General features: G+C 42.0%; 1 pseudogene across 1 annotated transcript; it reads left to right on the forward strand.

Annotated features, from left to right (window-relative positions):
* The first annotated feature begins 1,544 nt into the window (after positions 1 to 1,544).
* LOC132711692 (uncharacterized) lies at positions 1,545 to 24,569 on the forward strand (annotated as a pseudogene). The gene is made up of 4 exons (XR_015731773.1): positions 1,545 to 1,696; positions 5,042 to 7,360; positions 20,399 to 20,919; positions 21,850 to 24,569. The product of XR_015731773.1 is annotated as an uncharacterized LOC132711692 (transcript).
* Positions 24,570 to 27,339: the final 2,770 nt, after the last annotated feature.

Here is a 27,339-nt window from a genome sequence, read left to right on the forward strand (position 1 = left end):
CGATGAATCGTGACTCTCTTGTCATGTTCACCAAAGCCTCGGATTAACAGAATAACAGGAGTTGGAAGAGACCTTGGAGGTCATCTGGTCATTTAGCCGGAGCAGGGGGTTGGACTAGATAACCTCCAAGGTCCCTTCCAACTCTGTTACTCTTAGTCCAACCCCCTGCTCATACAGGAGAGCCTGTATCATTTCCGATGGATGGCAATCCAGTCTCTCCTTGAAAGCTTCCAGTGATGAAGCTCCCTCAACTTCTGAAGGCAAACTGTCCAGATGACCTCCAGGGTCCCTTCCAACTCTGTTACTGTTACTGAGTGGTCAGTGGGGCACTTGAGTTTACTTCTGCATTCCCCTTTTTCTGGTGACTCATAGATTCCCTACCCAGTTGATTCAATTTCATTCAAACACGGCAGTTGTTAAGTGAATGCTACAATCATTAAGCAAACCCATTGTTCACTAGGGATAGAAGCATGGGTTTCTGGCAAAAATGTAAATCATGGTCATGTGACTGCAGGATGCTATGAAAGGCCACAACTGCAGGCTGGTTGCCAAGCACCAGAAATGTCATGTGACCCTGGGTGGAGCCCTTCCCCCCCCCAGTCCTCAGAAGTTCAAATCTGGGTCATAAATGGCTAAATGGCTGGTCGTAAGACGAGGACTATCTGTCAGTCACAGACTTGGTGTTGTCACAGTTCTGTGTCTACCATCTGCACAGCTATAGAAGAGCAATATTCTCAATAGCAGTAATTGCAAGAGGGATCTTGGAATCCGAGTGGACAATCACTTCAATGTGAGCCAGCAGTTGTGTGGCAGCTGTCAATAGAGCCAAGGCAGTGGTGGGCTGCAGTAACAGAGGGATAGAATCAAGATCACGTGAAGCATTAGTATCGCTTTATAAAATCTTAGTAAGGCCACATTTGCAATATTGCATCCAGTTTTAGTCACCGTGATATAAAAAAGATTTTGAGACACTGGGAAAGATGCACAGAAAAGAGCAACAAAGATAGAGGTGAGCGGAGGCTAAAATATCCGATGAGCGGATTCTAGGTTGGATATATATATATATATATATATATATATAAATCCAACCTAGAATTAGGAAGAAATTGTCAGTGACAACAATTAATCAGTGAAACAAATTGCCTCCATAACCTGTGGTTGTTCCATCAGTGGAGGCTTTTAAGAGGAGATTGGAGAGCCATTTGACTGGGATGATATAGGTTCTCCTGCTTGGAGAGTTGGTCCCTTCCAACTCTTACTCTGTAATTCTGTAAGAACTTCATGAACATTTAGGGCTCAGCATGTAGCTAATCTCCAGAAGCTTAAGTAGCTTCACATTTCACTCTTTTACTTGGCTCTGTTGCAAAGATAGGTTGCTGGGAGTCTAAAACGACTTGATAGCATATAATCAGTGACAACATCTTGCCAACGCCTTAGGCAGAGACGGGACAAGCGTGTTTTTTGGCCTCCGGTCAGGAGATGGGGGTCACTTCTGCGCCTACAAAGCCATCAATACAGTAGCTGCATCTGCGCTTGATCCTTAAAGGAGTTAAAACCATCAAGTACTGTATTGCTAGAAAGGAATGAGGAAGAAGAGAAGCACAGAGGAACTTCCTGTACCGGATCCCTCATGGGTGGAAGGTGGCTTGCAGAGCGGCTTTTGGGCTCTTCCAAAAGTTGAAGCATCAGCTGGAAGGTGAGTTGAGGGCAAGTTGGAGGAGAGGCCAGAAGCAAGTTGGGCTATTTGGTTTGGATGCTGCCAACCGATGCACATTTATGATGGTCACAACATCCCACCATCATGATCCCCATTTTTGACCTTCCCAGCTTGTTTCTCATAGGCAAAGTTAGTGAGGATGATGACGGCAAGAAATTGCAAGTGACAGTCATGTGAAATTGCCTTTAACAACCCACAGTGGTTTTCTTTACAACTCCACAGGAACAGATGTAAGTTGGCAGTTAATGTGACATCATGCTTTATGATCGGACTGCTTAGTGACACAGATGCCAGTCCCAAATGTGGGGATGTCACCCGAGGAATTGTGGACAGGAGGACAGTATTTTCTTATCTGGAGCTGAGGACTTCCATCGGTATAACTGGTGTTTTAAATTTTGCAGAGGCTTTAGGCATCATTTCATCAGTTAAAGCCCCCACATCTCTAAATTTAGCTGAGAAGGTTTAATTGTAACCATTTTGGGACATTTTTCAGGCTGAAAACATGGATTTTTCACATACATACATTTGTAGGTGTAAATGTAATTCTCTCTGCAGTTGGATAATCTATCCCCAGTGCTTCTAGATATTCAGTCATGTGAAAAACAGAGTACACCCTCTTTGAGTTGTATGGTTTTATGTATCAGGACATACTAAAAATCATCTGGTCTGTACACTCTTAAAAGTAGGTAAATATAACTTCAGATGACATATTACATCACGTCATCATCAAAGGTGGGTTTGCTAACGGTTCATGCACACGCACCACTTAAAATTAGAGATCAGACATAGAAGACCCAGGCCTTCGCAGATGATATGGCCTTTATCTTGGAAGACCCTTTAAAATCAGGCATATCCTTATGTTCTGTCCCCAATCACACGCACATGCACACACACCAACAGACGTTCAAGAGTTAAAGACCAAACCAGCCGGCAAAATCCTTTTCCGTAAGATAACGGAACTTGGCAACAACCTAGTGGCTGCCTGCCAAGAGTTTATTATTTACGAAGAGGAGAGATAACTTCTCCCCACTTCTGATACATCAAAAGAAACAGCTCAATAATTACGGAGGTAATCAAGTCCAGAGATAATCCAGCTAAATCTTATAGCAAAAGTCCGACAATGCAGAATGGCGTGGAAGCTTTCAGCTTTGTTCGTCACAAGGTTTGACTGGCCACAACACTCCTTTTTATATCCTGTGGGGTGTGGTCCAGTGACTCAGCCTAATCTCGGGCACACCTTTTCTTCTGTCGCGCACGCTTATCTCTGCGACGCTGGCGTGGATCCAGCAAAGACTCATTACCCTCATCACTGTCCATCTGTGGCTGCGTGGACGTGCTTGGGGCCGGCCCTATCTCTTGCCCTTCGGCGGACACCGAAGGCATTGCCAGAGAGGAGGGTCCTGGAGAGGGAGGCCTTGCCAACTCCTCTTCTTCACTCTCGGAGTCCTCTCCTGCCGATGATACAGGCTCAGGTAATGGAGCCACAACACCTTACTGGAAAAAATTGAGGAATTTGGGGCTGTAGCAGGTCTGTTAATCAATAAAAAGAAGATGAATATTTTAACTAAGAATATCTCAGAGAAAGGCAAGCAGGTTCTAGAGGAAGCAACAGGACTTAGAGTAGTTAGTAAAGTCAAGTACCTGGGAATTTGGTTAACATGTAGATGCTCGAGCATCCAGGAGGATAATTATACTAAAATACTAACTCAGGTAAGGAAAGATCTTGATAAGTGGGGTAAAATTCAATTATCACTCTTGGGAAGGGTAGCAACAATAAAATCTTATGTTCTACCAACATTTAATTTTCTTTTTCAAACAGCTCCAGCGAATCTGTCAAATAAATTTTTTACAGATCTAAACCAGGTAGTAACCAAATTTGTATGGCAAGGGAAAAAACCCCGTATTAAAAAGAAAATGATGAGGAGACAAAAGAAAGAGAGGGTCTTGGTTTACCATGCTGGGAGAATTATTATTTAGCCGCCTTACTAGTTTGGGTTAAAGAATGGATTATTTTAAACAACAAGCGTCTTCTTAGGATAGAAGGCCACGATTTGCAACAAGGTTGGCATGCGGCACTCCAGCAGGACAATGCCCCCCAAAGTAAATGGTTCACTCGGCACTATATAAGGAATATTTTAATTCGGAGTTGGGAGAAGTTTAGTAAAAAATATTATACCAAAGTACCTTGTTAGATATCACCTCTAGAAGCTTTGACCTATCCTATACTATTTAATTATTTTCTGTATGACCAAAAACGGTCTCTTGCATTGTTGCAGAGGAATTTTTGCCCACTCTTCTTTACAACATTGTTTCAGTTCATTGAGGTTTGTGGGCATTTATTTATGCCCACCTCTCGAGAGGTCCCACCACAGCATTTCAATTGGGGTGAAGTCTGGACTTTGCTATTGCAAACCTTGATTCTTTTCTTTTTCAGCCATTCTGTTGTAGACTGGCTGTTGAGCTTGGGATCATTGGCATGGAAACAAAAAAAATGGGATTTCTTCTTTGCTCTACCAGCGTAAGACTAGCGTAAAGCTAGTGCTGATAGAGCAAAGAAGACATCTGATCTCTTGTTTCAATGACAATCCTTTCGTCCCCAGCCAGTGTAAATGACGACAAAATCTTCTTAGATCTCTTCACCAGCATAAAACTAGTGCCGGTGTAGCTAAGAAGAAATCATAGTAGTTTATGCTGATTGGAAAGAAAAGGATTGCAACGAAAGCAAAATAGGCCTGATTTCTTCTTAGCCCCACTAGCACTAGCTGTACATTAGTGTTGTGCTGGTAGAGCAAAGAAGAAATCTCATCTCTTTTGCTTCCATGGCAATCCTTTCCTCCTCAGCCAGGGTAAATCACTAATGCTGGCTGGAGTGAAAGGATTGCCATGGAAAGAAAAGAGTTTATCTTTCTTCTTCTTGATTGTGCCACGTGGCCCAGCTGACTTCCTGAGCTCGTCAGAAATTTCCTAAGTGAATGGTGATGGGGGAGTGGGGTTGGGGAGGAATGCATAGTATATTGCAAAGCAGGCCAACATACTGGGGTCTGGGGATTGTGAGGACTGACTGGGCAAGATGGAAGGGAAATAGATGGGTGGGTATGCTGCAGCATCTCTGCAGTGAAGGAGTCAAGGACTCCCGGGGTGGGAGGCGCTGCAATAATTAAACTTTGGAGCAGATTCGTATTTAGCATTTGGGGGAGTGTTGTAACTTCAGAAATTCGTTGAATGGCCAGTCGTACCTAAAGGATTACCTGTACTTCTTTTTTTCACATCTTCTGCAACCTTTTCATAAAGAATAAAACTTACACTTTCTTTTTAATCTTACAGACAAAGATGATGCCAATATAAGCACACTGGACAACTGAGAATAACAAGCAACACTGAAAAGCAAAGTAAATTGAAGCAGAAATAAATATTTTCTATTTCCTTCAGAAAGCTGCAGAATTCATCTACTTCATCAGCTGGTAAGAAACAGAAAAGAGAAAATCATGAAAAGATTTGCAGCTGGAAAAAGTAGATTATATAGAATTTAAGAATACGTTACTCGAAAAGGTTATAGGAGATCATTTTTCCGTTCAGAAAAAGAGGGAAATATCTGGAAGCCAATGAGGAAGAAAATATCAATTGGATAGTCACATATGGCAGCCAGTAATGCAGGCACCAACAAAATAAGGAATCACACATATTTTTGACCTCCTCAAGAATGTCAGTGATGAAAAAGATCCATAGATGTGCCTATTGTGGGAAAAGTAAAGAGTTCAAATCACAAGAGGATCCACACTGAACAAAAGCCATATAAATACTCTGAATATGGCAAAACTTTAGTCAGAATAGCTCCCTTGCAATTCATAGAAGGATCCTCATAGTAGAGATGCCCTACAACTGCTCCCAATGTGGTAAATGCTTTTGCAAGTATGGCAACTTTGTGATACATCAGAGGACTCACACCAGAGAGAAACCATATGAGTGTCCAGATTGTGGGAAAAGTTTCACAGCAGATTCCCACCTGGTGAAACACCAGAGGACTCACACAGGAGAGAAACCCTTTGAATGTCCTGATTATGGGAGAAGTTTCAGACAGAATTCCCACCTCATTATCCACCAGAGGACTCACACCAGGGAGAAACCATATGAGTGTCCAGATTGTGGGAAACATTTCAGAGGAAATTCCCACCTGGTGATACACCAGAGGACTCACACAGGAGAGAAACCCTTTGAATGTCCTGAGTGTGGGAAAAGTTTCAGTCATAAATCCAACCTGGTGAACCACCAGAAGACTCACACAGGGGAGAAACCCTTTGAATGTCCTGATTGTGGGAAAGGTTTCAGTCTTAATTCCAGTCTGGTGAACCACCAGAGGACTCACACAGGGGAGAAACCCTTTGAATGTCCTGATTGTGGGAAAGGTTTCAGTGAGAATTCCAGCCTGGTGATACACCAGAGGACTCACACAGGGGAGAAACCCTTTGAATGTCCTGAGTGTGGGAAAAGTTTCAGTCATAAATCCAACCTGGTGAACCACCAGAAGACTCACACAGGAGAGAAACCCTTTGAATGTCCTGATTGTGGGAAAAGTTTCAGTCACAATTCCAGCCTGGTGAACCACCAGAAGACTCACACAGGAGAGAAACCCTTTGAATGTCCTGATTGTGGGAAAAGATTCAGAAACAGTTCCAGCCTGGTGATACACCAGAAGACTCACACAGGAGAGAAACCCTTTGAATGTCCTGATTGTGGGAAAAGATTCAGTTGGAATTCCAGCCTGGTGATACACCAGAGGACTCACATAGGAGAGAAACCCTTTGAATGTCCTGATTGTGGGAAAAGTTTCAGTTGCAATTCCAGCCTGGTGATACACCAGAGGACTCACACAGGAGAGAAAGCCTTTGAATGTCCTGATTGTGGGAAAAACTTCAGTCTCAATTCCCGTCTGCTGAAACACCAAAAGATTCACACAGGAGACAAACCACACAAGTGTCCAGAATGTGGGAAAAGTTTCAGTTACCGTTTTAACCTGATGAGCCACCAGAGGATTCACACAGGAGAGAAACCCTTTGAATGTCCTGAGTGTGGGAAAAGTTTCAGTCACAATTCCAGCCTGGTGAGCCACCAGAGGACTCACACAGGAGAGAAACCCTTTGAATGTCCTGAGTGTGGGAAATGTTTCAGTCACAATTCCCACCTGGTGAGCCACCAGAGGATTCACACAGGAGAAAAACCTTTTGAATGTCCTGATTGTGGGAGACGTTTCAGTCGGAATTCCCACCTGGTGGGCCACCAGAGGATTCACACAGGAGAAAAACCTTTTGAATGTCCTGATTGTGGGAAAAAATTCACTCTCAATTCCAACCTGCTGATACACCAGAGGACACACACAAGAGGGAAACCATACAAGTGTACAGATTGTGGGAAAAGTTTCAGTCAGAACAGCAATCTAGTGAGCCACCAGAGGACTCACACAGGAGAAAAACCCTTTGAATGTCCTGAGTGTGGGAAAAGTTTCAGTCAGAATTCCCACCTCATTATCCACCAGAGGACTCACACAGGAGAAAAACCCTTTGAATGTCCTGAGTGTGGGAAAAGTTTCAGACAGAATTCCCACCTCATTATCCACCAGAGGACTCACACAGGAGAGAAACCATATGAGTGTCCAGACCAGCAGAGTCAAACTATTTGATTGAGGGGCGCATCAGGATTGTGGTTGATCTTGTGGGTGGGCCTGGTGGGGTGATGTCACATGGCCAGCTCGACATCTTTTGTGTCATGGGGCGCCTGTGGTGGCCCAGGCAGGTCTGGGGAGATCCATTGTCTCCAGCAGAGGAAGGCGAGACAATGGTAAGTGCCAAAAACCTTGTTCTCTCCATCCCTCTCAGGCCACACAAAGGACCCCCGGGCAACAGCACAGGCTGCCCAGAGCCCTTGGAGCGTAAGCGCCCAGCCTGGCCCTCAAGCTCCCATTGCACTGGGACCCCACAGCCAAGCCCTGCTTCCCCCAGTGGGTGCCCGGCTGCGCTTACCTCCTCCTCAAGGCTGCTGCTATGCTCGCTGTCCTTGGGCATGTTGCTCATGGTGTATGCAGGAGGGCAAAGTGTGTGTGTCAGAGGGAAGGCCACTCCTTCTCCATGCGAGGAGCCCCAACTTTATAACTAAAGCATCCTCAGCAATAGGAAGGGAGGTTACCAGGAGAGGTCAGGAGGAGGGGACAAGGGGATAGCGAAAGGGCAGAAGGGCAGCTGGTGGCCAAGTACTAAGGTAGGATTTTCCTCAGAAGCTGACTCCCTCTTATTATAATCAGCAGCCGTTAAATGAATGTGTAAGTTGTTAAGCGGAACATTGGCTACCTCAGGGTTGGGGGAAGGTCTTAAGAGGCCTAGCGCAGGATATTTGATAAAGTTGTGTTAGGAAATGACTATTACCTAACCTGTTGGGTTGGCAATATATAAACCATCAATGTAGCTTTAAGACTGCTGTATTGCATCATACTGTGTCCTGATTGGTTAGCTCTGTAGCCAATGTCCTTAAGAGGGAGCTAAAAACATGGTTTGTTCTCTTTGCTGTTCTTGCTCTCTGATATCTCTGTATGCTACTGTTTGCAAATCCAGAAGAACTGTTTATTGTAAATGACCACGACGACTGGTAAGAAGACTTTGTTATTGGATTATCCCTGGACTGTCTTTTTGGCTATCTCCTGCTTTATATGTGTATGACCTGGACTGTTTATTGAACTGTGCCTTATTATTTCCTGAAAGTAAACACAACTCAGTGTATCTGTGTGTTGACTATGTTTATTCGTAACTACTCTCAATCGCTTTCATGTGTACACCCTTGCTATTCAAGGGTTACTCTGCGAATTCCTTAACAAGATGACCACCATTTACTTCTTGGTAAGGGAAGCATGCAGTGGGATACCTCAAGGCTCAGTCTTGGGCCCAATAATGTTCAACATCTTGATAAATGATCTAGATGAGGGATAGAAGGGGAATTATCAAATTTACTGATGACACCAGAGCTAATACTTTCAAAGGATCTTGACAGACTTGAGAATTGGGCAACAGTATGAATGGATTTCCAGAGGAAAAATTGCAGACTACAGGAACCGTGTTCACGTTTAAAATTTGGAATTAACCACAGATATATTTTTTCAACTTCCAAAATACCTGAATAGCTTATAATTAAGCAAACTTTTCAAATTGTTATTTCCTCCCAGGGTTACCTTCGTTTTTCCATTACCTGATTTGGGAGTCGGGGTGGGGAGACCGTATCACGTTGTTTTTTTTTAAAAGAATACAGAGTTAGTTTTCTTTTCTCTGCTTTAGACTTTAGAATTGCTTTGTCTGTTTTAAACGTATAATCAATTGCGAAAGTTATTTTCAAATTTCCCACAACTATGATTGATATTTTGTTAACAGTGAGAGAAAGTAGTGCCTAAATTTAGGATAACTTAGAATAGGCAACACAGAGAAGTAGTGGTAATTATATAGTTGAGTACTACCTGTATTGCACTTTACTAAAGATAAAGGTTTCCCTTGTTCAGTCATTTCTGACTCTGGGGGATGATGCTCATCTCTGTATTTTAGCCGAGGGAGCCAATGTTGTCTGAAGATGCTTCCGTGGCCTTGTGGCCAGTATGACTATATGCTGTTATGCACGGAATACTACCTTCCCACCAAAGTGGTACCTATTTATCTACTCACATTTGCAAGCTTTTGAACTCTTCAAAAGATGGACAGGAGCTGGAGCAAGTAACAGGAGCTCAACCTGTCATGTGGTGCTTGGATTTCAAACCCAGGCTGACAACTTTCCAACTGACAAACTCAGTTGTTGTGATACACAACAATCCTTAAACCAAGGATGTGCAAATACACAATGCCCAAACCTTGTCAGGTGTGTCAGAAGGGACTCTTGCTGTAGGAAAACACAGTCTTTTTCCACCAGTCAAAATTTCAGGTAGTCCTTGACTTACGACCACAATTGAGCCCAAAAGTTGCATTGTTAAGTGAGTTATACCCCATCTTATGACCTTCCTTGCCACAGTGAATCATTGCAGTTGATAATTAGTAATACAGTTGTTAAGTGAATGTGGCTTCCCCATTGATTTTGCTTGTCAAATGGTTGCAAAAGGGGATCACCTGACCTTGGGAAACAGCAACGGACATAAGTATGAACCAGTTGTCAAGCATCTGGATTTTGATCAATGTTCATAGGGATGCTACCAAGGTTGTAAGTGTGAAAAATGGTCATAACTCACTTTTTTCAGCATCATCGTAACTTTGAACAGTCAGTAAATGAACTTGTAAGTGGAGGACTGCCTGTATTAGTTTAGTTCCTTTCCAGATATACTGTTAAGATCTTAACACTTGGGTAGCTTTTCAATGACCAGGATTAAACCAACATTGGAAATGCAGGTAATCCTCGATTTACAACTGTAATCTAGCCTGCAATTACAATCGTAATCATGATGGTCATTAATGGGTCACCACACAATGTGCCCAATTCTACAACCTATTTGGTGGCAGTTGTTAAGCGCATGCAACAATTGTAAAACAAACAGCCTGACTAGATGGCTCAGTGGCTAAAACACTGAGCTTGTCGATTAGAAAGGTCGGCAGCTCGGTGGTTCAAATCCCTAGTATAGATCTCCTGCATGAGCAGGGGGTTGGACTAGATGACCTCCAGGGTCCCTTCCAACTCTGTTACTGTTACTGAGTGGTCAGTGGGGCACTTGAGTTTACTTCTGCATCCCCCTTTTTCTGGTGACTCATAGATTCCCTACCCAGTTGATTCAATTTCATTCAAACACGGCAGTTGTTAAGTGAATGCTACAATCATTAAGCAAACCCATTGTTCACTAGGGATATAAGCATGGGTTTCTGGCAAAAATGTAAATCATGGTCATGTGACTGCAGGATGCTATGAAAGGCCAAAACTGCAGGCTGGTTGCCAAGCACCCAAAATGTCATGTGACCCTGGGTGGAGCCCCTCCCCCCCAGTCCTCAGAAGTTCAAATCTGGGTCATAAGTTGTTTTTTGAATGGTTGCTAAATGGCTGGTCGTAAGACAAGGACTATCTGTAATTCACAGACTTGGTCTTGTCGAAGTTCTGTGTCTATCATCTGCACAGCTATAGAAGAGCAATATTGTCAATAATCAGTAATTGCAAGAGGGATCTTGGAATCCGAATGGACAATCACTTCAATGTGAGCCAGCAGTTGTGTGGCAGCTGTCAATAGAGCCAAGGCAGTGGTGGGCTGCAGTAACAGAGGGATAGAATCAAGATCACGTGAAGTATTAGTATCGCTTTATAAAACCTTAGTAAGGCCACGTTTGCAATATTGCATCCAGTTTTAGTCACCGTGATATAAAAAAGATTTTGAGACATCGTGCACAGAAAAGAGCAAGAAAGATAGAGGGGACCAGAGGCTAAAATATCCGATGAGCGGGTGCAGAAACTGGGTATGTGTAATTTAATGCAGAGAACGGCTAAGGGTGACATGATAGCAATCTTTCAATAGGTTTTTTTTTTTTGAAAAGATTTTTTATTTTTGTTTTTCATCAACATATTTAAATGTACAGTCTTTTATCCATCCTTATGCATTATTCATTTATCTTATTCTTTTAACTTCCATTAGCTAGTTAATTAATTGTTCAGGTCTGCTCTTTTACCATTTCGTTCCTTTGTTTTAATACCTTTCCTCTTTCTCTTCCCTTCTTTCTCCTCTTCTATCTCTTTCTACTTTCCTCATTCATCCTCTCCTTCCCTTTTCTACTTCCTCTCCTCTTTCCCCTCTCCTCTCTTCTTCCTCCCTTTCTTACCCTCTCTCCTACTCTTCTTTCCCCTTCTTTGTTCCTCTCCTTTTCCCGTTCTTCTTTTCTTCTCTTCCCACCTCCCAACTCCCCTCCTTCCCCCTCTCTACTCCTCACCCCTTTTCCACTCCCTTGTTTCCTTTTTCAATTCAATCTGAGATGGTATTCGAGCAGACCCGATTTCTATTTACATACATCTTCATTTCAAATTTCTTGTTTACTTTACAATTATACCTCTTCTAACATTCCTGTACCTTATTAATCAATCCATGTATCATCTGGGTATAACATTTTTGTGCCATCATCTTCAAAATTTATCACCATTTCTTAACACATTTATTTTTGGAGCGCTGAGCATTCTTTCAATAGTTGAGGGGCTGACGCAGAAAAGGGGGTCGACCTATTCCCCAAAGTGCCTGAAAGTAGAACAAAAAGTAACAGGGAGAATTATTTTTTAAAAAAATCCAACCTAGAATTAAGAAGAAATTGTCAGTGAGAACAATTGATCAGTGGAACAAATTGCCTACATAACTTGTGGTTGTTCCATCAGTGGAGGCTTTTAAGAGGAGACTGGAGAGCCATTTGACTGGAATGATATAGGTTCTCCTGCTTGGAGAGTTATTATTTATTTATTTATTTATTTATTAATCAAATTTCTATACCGCCCTACTCCCGAAGGACTCAGGGCGGTGAACAGCCAAGATAAAATACAGATAATACAAATATTAAAAATCCCTTAAAATTATTAAATATTTTGGCCGAAACACAGATTAAAACACCCAATTTATAAAATCACGAATTAAAAATTTAAAAGAGGAGAGTTAGACCAGGCCAGCCTGCTGAAATAAAAAAGTTTTGAGAGCACGACTAAACGTGCGCAGGTCCGGGATCCTCCGTATCTCTGGGGGGAGCTCGTTCCAGATGGTAGGTGCCCCCACAGAGAAGGCTCTTCCCCTGGGGGCCGCCAGTTGACACTGGCCGACGGCACCCTGAGGAGCCCCTCTCTATGGGAGCGTACTGGTCACTGAGAGGCTATTGGTAGCAGAAGGCGGTCTCGTAAATACCCCGGTCCGATGCCATGGAGAGCTCTAAAGGTGGTAACCAAGACCTTGAAGCGCACCCGGAAGACCTCCGGGAGCCAGTGCAGCTCACGCAGGATGGGGGTCACATGGGAGCACCACGTTGGTCCCTTCCAACTCTTACTCTGTAATTCTGTAAGAACTTCATGAACATTTAGTGCTCAGCATGTAGCTCATCTTCAGAAGCTTAAGTAGCTTCACATTTCACTATTTTACTTGGCTCTGTTGCAAAGATAGGTTGCTGGGAGTCTAAAACAACTTGATAGCATATAATCGGTGACAACATCTTGCAAACGCCTTAGGCAGAGACGGGACAAGTGTGTTTTTTCACCTCCTGTCGGGAGATGGCAGTCACTTCTGCGCCTACAAAGCCGTCAATACAGTAGCTGCATCTGTGGTTGATCCTTAAAGGAGTTAAAACCATCAAGTACTGTATTGCTAGACAGGAATGAGGAAGAAGAAAAGCCCAGAGTAACTTCCTGTACCGGATCCCTCATGGGTGGAAGGTGGCTTGCAGAGCAGCTTTTGGGCTCTTCTAAAAGTTGAAGCATCAGCTGGAAGGTGAGTTGAGGGCAAGTTGGAGGAGAGGCCAGAAGCAAGTTGGGCTATTTGGTTTGGATGCTGCCAACCGATGCACATTTATTTATTTTTTTTGAAAAAAGTTTTTTATTTTTATTCCTTATACACATATTGTAAATGTACATTCTCTTATCCATAATGGATCATATATATATATATATATACGTATTTTTTTCTAATGAAAGCATAAAAATAAGATTTTAATCACATTTGTGGTTGCTCTTCTACCCTCTCTTTTCCCTCTTTTCACAACAAACCTTTCTTTCCCCTCCCTCCCTCCTCTCTTCTTCTACTTTCTTCCTCTTCCTCTCCTCTCCTCCCCTACTTCCCCTTCCTCTCCCCCACTCCTCCCCTCTTTTCCCCCTTTCTCACCTTCTCTCCTGCTCTTGTTCCCTATCCTTTCTTCCTCTCCTTCCCCTTTCTTCCATTCCTCTCTCTCCCCCTCTCCTCCTCCCCCTCTCCTCCTCTTTCCTTTCTTTCTCCTTTGTTGTGCAATATTTCTCTTATTTGGTATCCAAGCAACTCCAATATTCTAATAATCTATACTTTCTTTTCAATTTCTTTCCCATTTTACCCAATCTATCATTTCAGAATTGTACGTTTATATTTATAATCTTCTTTCTCTCCCCCCATCCCCCTTTTCCATTTACTCTGGTGTCATCTGAGTTTCTATTTCTTTTTTATCTTATCCCTCATTTAACTTTTTATTATCTATATCATTTATCTATCAACTTTTATTCATATTTCTTTTCTATCTATACGTAGAATCTTTCCCATGTCTTGAAATACACCGATTCCTTTTTATCTTTTATTCTTAGCATCAATCTGTTCATTTCCGCACAGTCTAAAATCTTTTTTATTACTTCACCTTCTGACGGAATTTTCTCTGTCCTCCAATTTTGTGCAAATACAATTCTTGCTGCTGTTATTAAATATATAATTAAGTATGCTGCTTCTTTGCTATATCTTTCTGGCAAAATACCCAATAGAAAAATCTCTGGTTTTAATTCTATAGGTTTATGTAACATTTCCTCTAACCATATTTGTAACGGGGGCACATTTATGATGGTCGCAACATCCCACCATCATGATCCCCATTTTTGACCTTCCCAGCTAGTTTCTCATAGGCAAAGTAAGTGAGGATGCCGGCAGGAAATTGCAAGTGACAGTGATGTGACATCATGCTTTATGATCGGGCTGCTTAGTGACACAAATGCCAGTCCCAAATGTGAGGACTACTTGAATGGGGATGTCACCAGAGGGATCGTGGAGAGTAGGATAGTTTTTTCTGTCCTTATTTGGAACTTCCATGGGTATAACTGGTGTTTTAAATTTTGCAGAGGCTTTAGGCATCATTTCATCTGTTGAAGCCCCCACATCTCTAAATTTAGAATAGAATAACAGAGTTGGAAGGGACCTTGGAGGTCTTCAAGTCCAACCCCCTGCCCAGTCAGGAAACACTACACCACTTCAGACAAATGGTTATCCAACATCATCTTAAAAATTTCCAGTGTTGGAGCATTCACAACTTCTGCAGGGAAGTTGTTCCACTGATTAATTGTTCTAACTATCAGGAAATTTCTCATTAGTTCTAAGTTGCTTCTCTCCTTGATTAGTTTCCATCCATTGCTTCTTCTCCTACCCTCAGGTGCTTTGGAGAATAGTTTGACTCCCTGTTCTTTGTGGCAACCCCTGAGATATTGGAACACTGCTATCATGTCTCCCCTAGTCCTTCTTTTCATTAAACTAGATATAAACAGATCCTGCAACCGTTCTTCGTATGTTTTAGCCTCCAGTCCCCTGATCATCTTTATTGCTCTTCTCTGCACTCTTTCTAGAGTCTCAACATCTTTTTTACATCGTGGCGACTGAATGCAGTATTCCAAGTGTGGCCTTACCAAGGCATTATAAAGTGGTGTTAACACTTCATGTGATCTTGATTCTATCCTCTGTTTATGCAGCCCACAACTGTGTTGGCTCTTTTGGCAGCTGCTGCACACTGCTGGCTCATATCTAAATGGTTGTCCACTAGGACTGCAAGATCCCTCTCACAGTTACTACTATTGAGCAAGGTACCACATGTATGGTACCTGTGCATTTTGTTTTTCTTCCCTAAATGCAGAACCTTACTTCTTTCACTGTTGAATTTCATTTTGTTAGAAAGCGCTCAATGTTAAAGTCTGTCAAGATCCTTCTGTATCTTGAGCCTATCTTCTGGAGTGTTGGCTATTCCTGCCAGCCTGGTGTCATCTGCAAATTGGATGAGTTCCCCATCTATCCCCTCGTCCAAGTCATTGATGAAGATGTTGAAGAGTACTGGGCCTAAAACAGAGTCTTGGGGTACTCCACTGCATACTTCCCTCCATGTAGATGCAGTTCCATTGAGGATTACACGTTGAGTGTGATTGGTCAGCCAGTTATAAATCCATCTGGTAGTGATGCTGTCTAACACACATTTTTCTACTTTATCTAGAAGTAGGTTATGGTCTACTTTATCAAATGCTTTACTGAAGTCCAAAAAAATTATATCGACAGCATTCCTCTGGTCCACTAATTTTGTCACTTTGTCAAAGAATGAAATAAGATTAGACTGACATGATCTGTTTTTGACAAATCCATGTTGGCTTTTATTACTTTGTTTGCTTCTAGGTGTTCTATGATTCATTGCTTGATTATCTTTTCCAGAATCTTTCATGGTATTGAGATCAGGCTGATAGGTCTATTGTTTCCTGGATCTGTTTTTTTTTTTCCTTTTTAAAGATGGGAACTACATCAGCTCTTTTCCAGTCCTCTGGCAGTTCCCCTGTGCTGTATAGTTCAGTGGTTCTTGTCTGCCAGTTCCTTCAGAACCTTGGGGTGTAATCCATCTGGTCCTGGTGATTTGAATTCGTCTAGAGTAGACAGGTGTTCATTTACCATTTTCTTCCCTATTTTAACTTGTGTTCAAATCTATTAAGTAGTTAATGAGTTAAGTAGTTCTGCTTTCCCCCCCTTTGCTTGGTTTAGAAGGTTTAACTGTAACCATTTTGGGACATTTTTCAGGCTGAAAACATGGATTTTTCACATATATACATTTGTAGGTGTAAATGTCATTCTCTCTGCAGTTGGATAATCTATCCCCAGTGCTTCCAGATATGCAGTCATGTGAAAAACAAAGTACACCCTCTTTGAGTGGTATGGTTTTATATATCAGGACATAGTAAAAATCATCTGGTCTTTACACTCTTAAAAGTAGGTAAATACAACTTCAGATGAACAACAACACATGACATATTACATCACGTAACCATCAGTGGTGGGTTTCACTTATATTTGCTACTGGTTTGCACACGCGCACCACTTCTGCGCATGCACAGAGCATATTTGATGATGTCCGGGCGGGTGGGCGGAGCCTCCCATCACCGCTACTACCGATTCACCCGAACCAGGCTGAACCGGTAGCAACCCACCACTGGTCACCATGTATTTTACAAAAGGAAAGCCAAAATGGAGGAGCCACGTGTGAAAACTAACACCTTATGATTCAATATCTTATAGAGCCACCTTTAGCAGCAATAACTTCAAGGAATTTTTTTTTTTAATTTGATTTATATGCCGCCCTTCTCCGGAGACTCAGGGCGGCTTACAATGCATTAAGCAATAGCCTTCATTCTTTTGTATGTTTTATACAAAGTCAGCTTATTGCCCCCACAAACTGGGTCCTCATTTCACCTACCTTAGAAAGGATGGAAGGCTGAGTCAACCTTGAGCCTTGGAGAGATTCGAACCAGCAGAAATTGCAGGCAGCTGTGTTAATTACAGGGTGCACTAAACCCCTGTGCTATCAAGGCTCTTGAATTGTTTTCTGTATGACCAAAAATAGTTTCCTGCATTCTTGTGGAGGAATTTTGGCCCACCCTTCTTTACAACATTGTTTCAGTTCATTGAGGTTTGTGGGCATTTGTTTATGTCCACCTCTCGAGAGGTCCCACCACAGCATTTCAATTGGGGTGAAGTCTGGACTTTGCTATTGCAAACCTTGAGATGGGATTTCTTCTTTGCTCTACCAGCGTAAGACTACTGTAAAGCTAGTGCTGATAGAGCAAAGAAGACATCTGATCTCTTGTTTCCATGGCAATCCTTTCTTCCCCAGCCAGGGTAAACCACAACAATATCTTCTTAGATCTCTTCGCCAGCATGAAACTAGTGCCGGTGTAGCTAAGAAGAAATCATAGTAGTTTATGCTGTCTGGAAAGAAAAGGATTGCAATGGAAGCAAAATAGGCATGATTTATTCTTAGCCCCGCTAGCAGTAGCTTTACATTTTGTTGTGCTGGTAGAGCAAAGAAGAAATCTTTTTTTTTTATTGAAAAAGTTTTCAAATACAAATTTTCCCCCTTTTTTCTTTCCCCCCTCCTCCCTAGCCCCCCCTCGCCGCCCATCCCCCCATGTGACTTCTTCACAACAAAAACCTAATTCATAACAGATTACATAATATTTTACCATCTCCTTACTCCCTCCTCTATATACTGACCCTTACTTACTAAAAATATTATTGATATTGTTACTTTCCCCTTTTACCATACATTTCAAAAAAAAGCAGTCTACTATAACATTGTATGATAACTTCTAGTTTAGCATAATATTATTATAACTCCCAATTTAGCAATAATCTGCCCTTTTTCTCCTCCCCCAAACTTATATCTATATATTATTACAACATTTCAAAACAACCTTCCACTTTAAGACTATATAATAAATCCTACTTTAACATTTATTCTTTATGTATATTAATATAACATTTCAAAGCAGCCTTCCCCATAAATCCTAATTTAACATTTATTCAACTCTATCCATTTCCTCCACTCCCCTAAATATATCACTTAAACATCCCTTTTCTTAAACTAATCAATCAGTAAACTAACATGTTTCCACCCACTTTCCTACAAAATTGCCATACACAACAATTCTTAATATCTTTAATCCACTGCCCACTCTGCTAAATATATATATATATATATATATATATATATATATATATATATATATATATATATATATATATATATATATATATATATGTATATATATATATATGTATATATATATATATATATGTATATATATATATATATATGTATATATATATATATGTATATGTATATATTCCGTTATTTAAAAAAAAAGACAATAACTTTAAGTTTATAATCCATATAATATCTTCTTTGATGTCTTTCCACTGGATTGTTGAATCCCTCATCCATAATTGGGTAACATAGCATCCTGGTGCAACAGTTTGTTCAAAGTCTTCAGTCATCATCTGCCCCCATCAGTAATGAATATCCTCATATATATATAAAAGTAAAAACAACCACCCGAGTGACATTATAATTATATTCCATATAGTTGTAATTGTGGCTTTCATCAGGATTATAAATTCCCATCATCCTAATGGGTAACAACCAGATCTTCTGCATGCCCCAACGTAACTCTCTTGCCTTGTAGCTCAGGATAGTTATAATATATTTATCAATACAAAAAAGAAATCCAAAGTAGATAATTCAAATCCAACAGTTTAAGGCTCTTTTCACATCCCAGAATTACGGCATTGCAGAGGTCTGTCACTGTCCTCAGGATGATATTAACCAATACTTCGCCTCGACTATCTTTTCACATATTCATTCATTTTTTTAAAAAATCACTGGCTTCACTGTTGCTTAATTTAGAAATTTCTGTTTTTGTGAGACCTATTTCTTTTTTTCTTTTCTTTTTGTGGGTTTAATTTCCATCCTGTTTTCCTTTCTACAAGTTGTATATCAACTGATCGGTTTTCGTTCTGCTTTATAAGTTGATCTTGTTGGTTTTGTTTTTGTATCTCATATTTCTTTTTTGCCAATTGTATGTCAGCTAATTGATTTCCATACTTGTCTTTGACTTGGTGAATCATCACGTTGAAGTCAGATGCCGCTTCTCTCATAGTTGTAGATAATCCAGCTGGTGTATCTAGAGAATCCAAAGGCAATTTGTCTGCCACAACCTCTGTAATTCGATGTTTTCCCTTTATTTCCAACTCCTTCTGCTTATCCTGTATTGTGCCTAAAGATGTTAAGTTCATTTTCAAAAATTTTTGATAAAATTCTTCCGCTTTTTCAACAGTATCTAGTTGGTATCAGAGCAAAGAAGAAATCTTATCTCTTTTGCTTCCATGGCAATCCTTTCCTCCTCAGCCAGGGTAAATCACTAACGATTTATGCTGGCTGGAGTGAAAGGATTGCCATGGAAACAAAAGAGTTTATATTTCTTCTTCTTGATTATGCCACGTGGCCCAGCTGACTTCCTGAGCTCGTCAGAAATTTAGTAAGTGAATGGTGATGGGGGACTGGGGTTGGGGAGGAATGCATAGTATATTTCAAAGCAGGCCAACATACTGGGGTCTGGGGCCTCTGAGGACTGACTGGGCAAGATGGAAGGGAAATAGATGGGTGGGTATGCTGCAGCATCTCTGCAGTGAGTCAAGGACCTCGGGGTGGGAGGCGCTGCAAAAATTCAACTGAAGCGGATTCGTATTTAGCATTTGGGGGAGTGTTGTAACTTCAAACAGTCGTTGAATTTTGTTGTAGCTAAAGGATTACCTGTACTTCTTTTTTTCACATCTTCTGCAACCCTTTCATAAATAATAAAACTTACACTTACTTTTGAATCTTACAGACAAAGATGATGCCAACATAAGCACACTGGACAACTGAGAATAACAAGAAACACTGAAAAGCAAAGCAAATTGAATAAGAAATAAAAATATGTTCTATTTCCTTCAGAAAGCTGCAGAATTCCTCTACTTCATCAGCAGCTAAGAGACAGAAAAGAGAAAATCATGAAGAGATTTGCAGCTGGAAAAAGTAGATTATATAGAATTTAAGAATACGTTACTGGAAAAGGTCAAAGGAGATCATTTTTCCGTTCAGAAAAAGAGGGAAATATATTTTTGACGACCTCAAGAATGTCAGTGATGGAAAAGCTCCATAGATGTGCCTATTGTGGGAAAAGTAAAAAGTTCAAATCAGAAGAGGATCCACACTGAACAAAAGCCATATAAATACTCTGAATGTGGCAAAACTTTAGTCAGAATAGCTCCCTTGCGATTCATAGAAGGTTCCTCATAGTAGAGATGCCCTAAAACTGCTCCCAATGTGGTAAATGCTTTTGCAAACATGGCAACTTTGTGATACATCAGAGGATTCATACAAGGGAGAAACCATATGAGTGTTCAGACTGTGGGAAACGTTTCACAGCAAATTCCCACCTGGTGATACACCAGAGGACTCACACAGGAGAGAAACCCTTTGAATGTCCTGATTGTGGGAAAAGTTTCTGTATGAATTCCCACCTAGTGATACACCAGAGGACTCACACAGGAGGGAAACCCTTTGAATGTCCTGATTGTGGGAAAGGTTTCTGTATGAATTCCCACCTAGTGATACACCAGAGGACTCACACAGGAGAGAAACCCTTTGAATGTCCTGATTGTGGGAAAAGTTTCAGTCAGAATTCCCACCTAGTGATACACCAGAGGACTCACACAGGAGAGAAACCCTTTGAATGTCCTGATTGTGGGAAAAGTTTCAGTCAGAATTCCCACCTAGTGATACACCAGAGGACTCACACAGGAGAGAAACCCTTTGAATGTCCTGATTGTGGGAAAAATTTCAGTTAGAATTCCCACCTCATTATCCACCAGAGGACTCACACAGGAGAGAAACCCTTTGAATGTCCTGATTGTGGGGAAAGTTTCATTGCAAAATTCCCACCTGGTGATACACCAGAGCTCTCAAACAGAAGGGAAATCCTTTAAATGTCCTGAAAAACCTTTTCAATGTCCACATAGTGGGAAAAGTTTCAGTTTCAATTCCAGCCTAGAGAACCATCAGAGGACCCCCACAATAAAAAAAACTGTTCGAGTATCCAGATTGTGGGAAACATTTCCGTTACCATTTTAATCTGGTGAATCACTAGAGGATTCACACGGGACAAACCGTGCAAGTGTCCAGAGTGTGTGAAATGTTTCAGTCAGAAATCCTCTTTGGTGGCACACCAGAGGACTCACACAGGAGAAAAACCTTTTGAATGTCCTGATTGTGGGAAAAACTTCAGTCTCAATTCCAGTCTGGTGAAACATCAAAAGACTCACACAGGAGAGAAACCACACAAGTGTCCAGATTGTGAGAAAAGTTTCAGTTACCGTTCTAACCTGGTGAACCACCAAAGGACTCACACAGGAGAGAAACCAAATGAGTGTCCAGATTGTGAGAAAAGTTTCAGTTACCGTTCTAACCTGGTGAACCACCAGAGGACTCATACAGGAGAGAAACCAAATGAGTGTCCAGATTGTGGGAAAAATTTCTGTTACCGTTCTAACCTGGTGAGCCACCAGAGGACTCATACAGGAGAGAAACCCTTTGAATGTTCTGATTGTGGGAAACGTTTCAGTGAGAATTACAACCTGATGATACACAAGGCAACACATACACAAGAGAAACCGTATGAATGTCCTGATTGTGGGAAAAGTTTCCGTATGAATTCCCACCTAGTGATACACCAGAGGACTCATACAGGAGAGAAACCCTTTGAATGTTCTGATTGTGGGAAACGTTTCAGTGAGAATTACAACCTGATGATACACAAGGCAACACATACACAAGAGAAACCGTATGAATGTCCTGATTGTGGGAAAAGTTTCAGTCAGAATTCCAGCCTGCTGATACACCAGAGGATTCACACAGGCGAGAAACCCTTTGAATGTGCTCTTTGTGGGAAAAGTTTCCATAGGAATTCCAGCTTGGTGTTACACCAGAGGACTCACACAGGAGAGAAACCCTTTGAATGTCCTGATTGTGGGAAAAGTTTCAGTCAGAATTCCCACCTAGTGATACACCAGAGGACTCACACAGGCGAGAAACCCTTTGAATGTCCTGATTGTGGGAAAAGTTTCAGTCAGAATTCCAGCCTGCTGATACACCAGAGGACTCACACAGGCGAGAAACCCTTTGAATGTGCTGTTTGTGGGAAAAGTTTCCATAGGAATTCCAGCCTGGTGTTACACCAGAGAATTCACACAGGAGAGAAACCCTTTGAATGTCCTGATTGTGGGAAAGGTTTCTGTATGAATTCCCACCTAGTGATACACCAGAGGACTCACACAGGAGAGAAACCCTTTGAATGTCCTGATTGTGGGAAAGGTTTCAGTCAGAATTCCCACCTAGTGATACACCAGAGGACTCACACAGGAGAGAAACCCTTTGAATGTCCTGTTTGTGGGAAAGGTTTCAGTCAGAATTCCAGCCTGCTGATACACCAGAGGACTCACACAGGCGAGAAACCCTTTGAATGTCCTGATTGTGGGAAAGGTTTCAGTCAGAATTCCAGCCTGCTGATACACCAGAGGACTCGCACAGAAGAAAAGCCGTACGAGTGTCCGGATTGTGGGAAAGATTTCAGTATTTCGTCTAACCTTTACACACAGGAGAGAAACCTTTCAATTGTCCAGCTTGTGAACAATGCTTTAGGTGTAAATAATCTCTGATTGTTCACAAGAAAATGCACATGAGGCAAATATTGAACAGTTTACAGAACTTGACATTCATTTCTGATCTTCCATTCAGAATATAGATGAGAAATTGATTATTTAAATTCTGGCCTGATTCTTTTTAGTCAAGAGATCTCAGGATTAGACCTGTAGGTGGAGAGAGAAAAATGGAAAATATTAGCTTGATAAAGACTAACTACCTGTTTCTGATTATCAGCAGTACTTTCTGGATGTTTGCATTTGCAGAAGTCGTGGAATTTCCGCAAACAGGCCTTTGGGTGGTGTTTTTTGTATTTTGATTATGGAATTCCGACATGTGGAGTTTCAGCCTTCTGTCTTGGTGAACTCCAGATTTTGAACCTCACAATTTCCCAGAGAGCATACAAGTAATCCTAGAGATACAACTGTGATGAGAACTAACTATTATGGATGCATTTAGCAATGGCGACAATGCTTTGGTTAACTAACCCCATCCCATGCTGTCTGTTATGCAGCTATTAAATGAATGTGCAAGTTGCTAAATAGGACACTGGCTACCTCAGTGTTCGGGAAAACTCTCAGAGACTTAGCCCAGGCCCAGGCTTGGCCGCTTCCCCCCAGGCATCCCTAGGCCTCCTCCACCTCCCCCCCCCAAGACACCTATTGCTCTGGTTCCCAACCGATGGTTCCCCCAAGGCAGGGGTGAAATGCTACCGATTTGCTCCGGTTCGGGGGAAGCCCCCCCCCCAGGGCTTCCCACAGAGTAACCCCCGCCCCCCCAGGCCCTTTCCCACTCCCACTGGCTCCCTGCAGGCTTTAGGCCATTTTGTCACGGGGCCTACCAATTATGATTACACCAACGAGACTGCTTTGCTTAATTGCAGACTTAGGCTTTCCTTCCCAAGGCTTCCTGTAACCCATCTCTTAGGTCTCCCCAGGACTTTCCTTCCCTCACAGAGTCTCTCCAGGCCTCTCCTTCCTAAAACAGGGTCCCCTGTAGTCCTTAATTCGAAGTCCAACCCTACAAGACCTCATAGCGTCCTCCTCTGTATCTTTTGAAGACATCTGAACCTTATATTGGGGAAGGAGGGTAGGACGCAAATCTCTCGGCTGTTAGACTATTTCATGGAAGCAGCCGTCATTTTCACTGTGCCTGGGATTCATCCCTGGGCTCTGAGGTGGATTTTTGGAAGCGGCTGCCATTTTGCCACGGCTGCCTCAGGGCCAAGAAGAACAACTAAGATGATTACAGGCTTGAAGACTAAAACGTAACAGTATGAAGAATGGTTGCAGGATTTGGGTTTTGCTAGTTTAGAGAAAAGAAGGACTGGGGGGTTGGGTGGGGGGACATGATAGCAGTATTCACTGGAATTCCAGAGGCTGACACAAAGAGGAGGGGGGGGGGTCAACTTATTTTCCAAAGCACCTGAGGGCAGGACAAGAAACAATGGATGGAAACTAATCAAGGAGAGAAGCAACCTGGAATTAAGGAGAAGCTTCCTAACACTGAGAACAATTAATCAGTGGAACAGCTTGCCTTCAGAAGTCATGGGTGCTTCATGGGTGGGTGCTTCTTAAAAACTGGAGGTTTTAAGAATAGACTGGACTGTACCTTGTCTGAAATGGTTTCCTGCCTGAGCAGGGGGTTGCACTAGAAGACTTCCAAAGGCCCTTTCAGCTCTATTCTGATTGATTGACTATCACTGAAAGTTGTATCTTATGATTTATGTTAATTGTATTTTATGATTATGATAATGATTTATTATTTGTTACTTGTTTGCACACGGAGAGCTTATGTACCAGAGATAAATTCCTTGTGTGTTCAATCATACGTGGCCAATAAAGAATTCTATCCCATCCCATCCCATCCCATCCTTCTCCCATGGTTGTGGAATCACAACTTGCAATCTTCCCTGCTGACTTCCCACAAGCAAGGTCAATAAAGAAGCCAACAGGAAAGGTCAAAAGTTACTCACACCTTCACATTCTCTCTTAAGGAGCATCCACAGCACCACTCTGCCCTCACTCCATAATGTATATCTACCTTCCTAGCCACATGATGCAGGTACCACAGCAGGCACTGGTGGACACTCCTATAGTCATTGGCAACCACTCCGGCTCAGCCATGCTTGCAGAACAGTAGCCACTTATTTACTTGTCAGCCTGTTTGCCAATTTCCCCAGGACTTTTAACTTCCTGATACTTACTTGTTGCCTTTGCTTATTAGAAGCCAGCAAGAAATTGCAATGAAGTCCTCAGTTAATGACAGTAGCGGGGAGTGCTGAAACTGCCAAAGTGTGATACAGGTAATCCTCGATTTACAACCACAATTAAACCCAACATTTGTGTTGTTGAGACTTTGTTAAGTGAGTTTTGCCCCATTTTACGACTTTTCTTGCCACAGTTGTTAAGTTTATTATTATTTATTTATTTATTTATTTATTTATTTATTTGTTTATTTTATTTCTATACCGCCCTTTTCCCGGAGGATTCAGGGCGGTGTACAGCCTGATTAAAATTAAATTACTGCACCTCTTAAATTAGTAACACGGTTGTTAAGTGAATTTGGCTTCCCCATTGACTTTGCTTGTTAAAAGGTTAAAAGAGGTGATAACAAGACCCCAGGACACTCCAACCGTCATGAATATGAGTCAGTTGCCAAGGATCTGAATTTCATCACATGACCATGGGGATGCTGTAATGGTTGTAAGGGTGAAAAACGGTTGTATGTCACTTTTTCAATGACGTTGTAACTTTGAACAGTCACTAAACGAACTGTTGTAAATCGAGAACTACTTGTATTTCACTTTACTAGCGATAAAAGTAAAGGTTTCCTCTGTTCAGGCATTTCTGACTCTGGGGGAAGATGCTCACCTCCGTTTCTTAGCCGAGGGAGCCAATGTCGTCTGAAGGTGCTTCCATGGTTATGTGACCAACATGACTATATGCTGAGGTGCACCGAACATTGTTATTTTCCCACCAAAGTGGTACCTATTTATCTACTCGCATTTGCAAGCTTTTGAACTCTTAGGTGGACAGTGTCAGGACTTCAAGTAATACATCCACAACAATGAGAACTCTGAGGCAGGCGTTTTCCTCAGAGAACAATTTATTAGGCTATATCATATTGGCACAAACCTGGCGAAAACCAGCTCTAAACGTCCTGTTTTTCACGTAATTAAAAGTAAACGTTTTGTCCCTTCCCCAGAGTCATCGGTCACAAGGCCCAATCAGCACACAGTCCAGTGGTTAGATGACCCCAATCTCCTCCTTCCAAACACCTGCCCAAATGTCCTTGGTTCCCAGGGGAAATAATTTTGACTACAGCAGCCCCAACTATCTTTACTACCCCCCTCCATACCTTTCAACTCCAAGCTGTGTCAGCATTGAAGCAACAAGAAAGAAAATGGCCACAGTCACGCCAGGCCAGGCCAGCTTAAGGGTTGACAGATAGCAGCTGGAGCAAGTAACGGCAGTTCACCAGTGGTGAAATCCAGCTGGATCTATCCGGCTCACATGATGCAGTAGGGCCAGTGGTGGGACACCCCGCCCACCCGCTCGGACATCATCACGTCCTGTGTGCTGACCCTCTGTGCATGCGCAGAAGAGGCACGGACGCTCACATTTCCGATCCGGTAGCGAAGGTAAGTGTATTTTACCCCTGGAGTTCACCCTGTCACGTAGCGCTCAGGTCTCAAACCCAGGCTGTCAGCTTTCCGCTGGCAAACTCAGCACTTTTAACTGCTGAGTCATTGTGTCCCTTGCTCTTTACTCCTGCATTGCTTAATGATGAAAATTCTAGTCCCAATTACCACAGTTAAGCGAGGACCACTTGTATGCCTCTCTGGGATATCTATTTCATGATGACACATTTTTAAATCCAGAAGCTGTTGTGCCAGATGCAACATGGCACAAACTTGGTCACCACATTATAAAACAAATACTGAGACTTCGGAAAAAGTGCAAAGAAGAGCAATGAAGTGGATTAAAGGTCTGGAGACTAAAACATATGAAGAACAGTTGCAGGAGTTGGGTATGGCTAGTCTAGAGAAAAGGAGGACTACCGGTGACATGATAGCAATATTCCAGTATTTGAGGGGTTGCCACAATGAAGAGGGGGTCAACTTACTTTCCAAAGCACCAGAAGACCAGACAAGAAACAATGGATGGAACTAATCAAGGAGAGAAGGAACTTGGAATTAAAGAGAAACTTCCTAGTATGTGCTCGCTCGCTGTTCACACAAGTGGGGATGTGCACATGTGTGCATGCACACCACTTCCATAACCTGATTCCAAACAGCTCAAGGCCTGAGATGGGCTGCAGCCTGATTATTGGGGACCCCTGACTTGTGACCATAATTGTCATAAGTCAATGACTTTTTGTATGGAGAATTTTATATAAAATAAAAGAAAAATTTAAAGAAAAATAAAAGGCAAAAGAACACCCAAGTGATTAAATATAATGAATTCTAACCTCTCTTCAACAGATAATTACAACCTTTTAATCCTGTCTCCCTCGTAAATGTTATAGACATCCCTTCAGCCCCTCTGTCAGGTTTCGATGCTATCTCAAAATAAATGAATTTCCAAACTGCCGATCTTTGAGGAAATTTTCTCTTTATTGAGC

Source organism: Pantherophis guttatus, chromosome 2 (genome assembly GCF_059756535.1).
Source record: "Pantherophis guttatus breed Tessera chromosome 2, ASM5975653v1, whole genome shotgun sequence".
NCBI classification, from domain to species: domain Eukaryota; kingdom Metazoa; phylum Chordata; class Lepidosauria; order Squamata; family Colubridae; genus Pantherophis; species Pantherophis guttatus.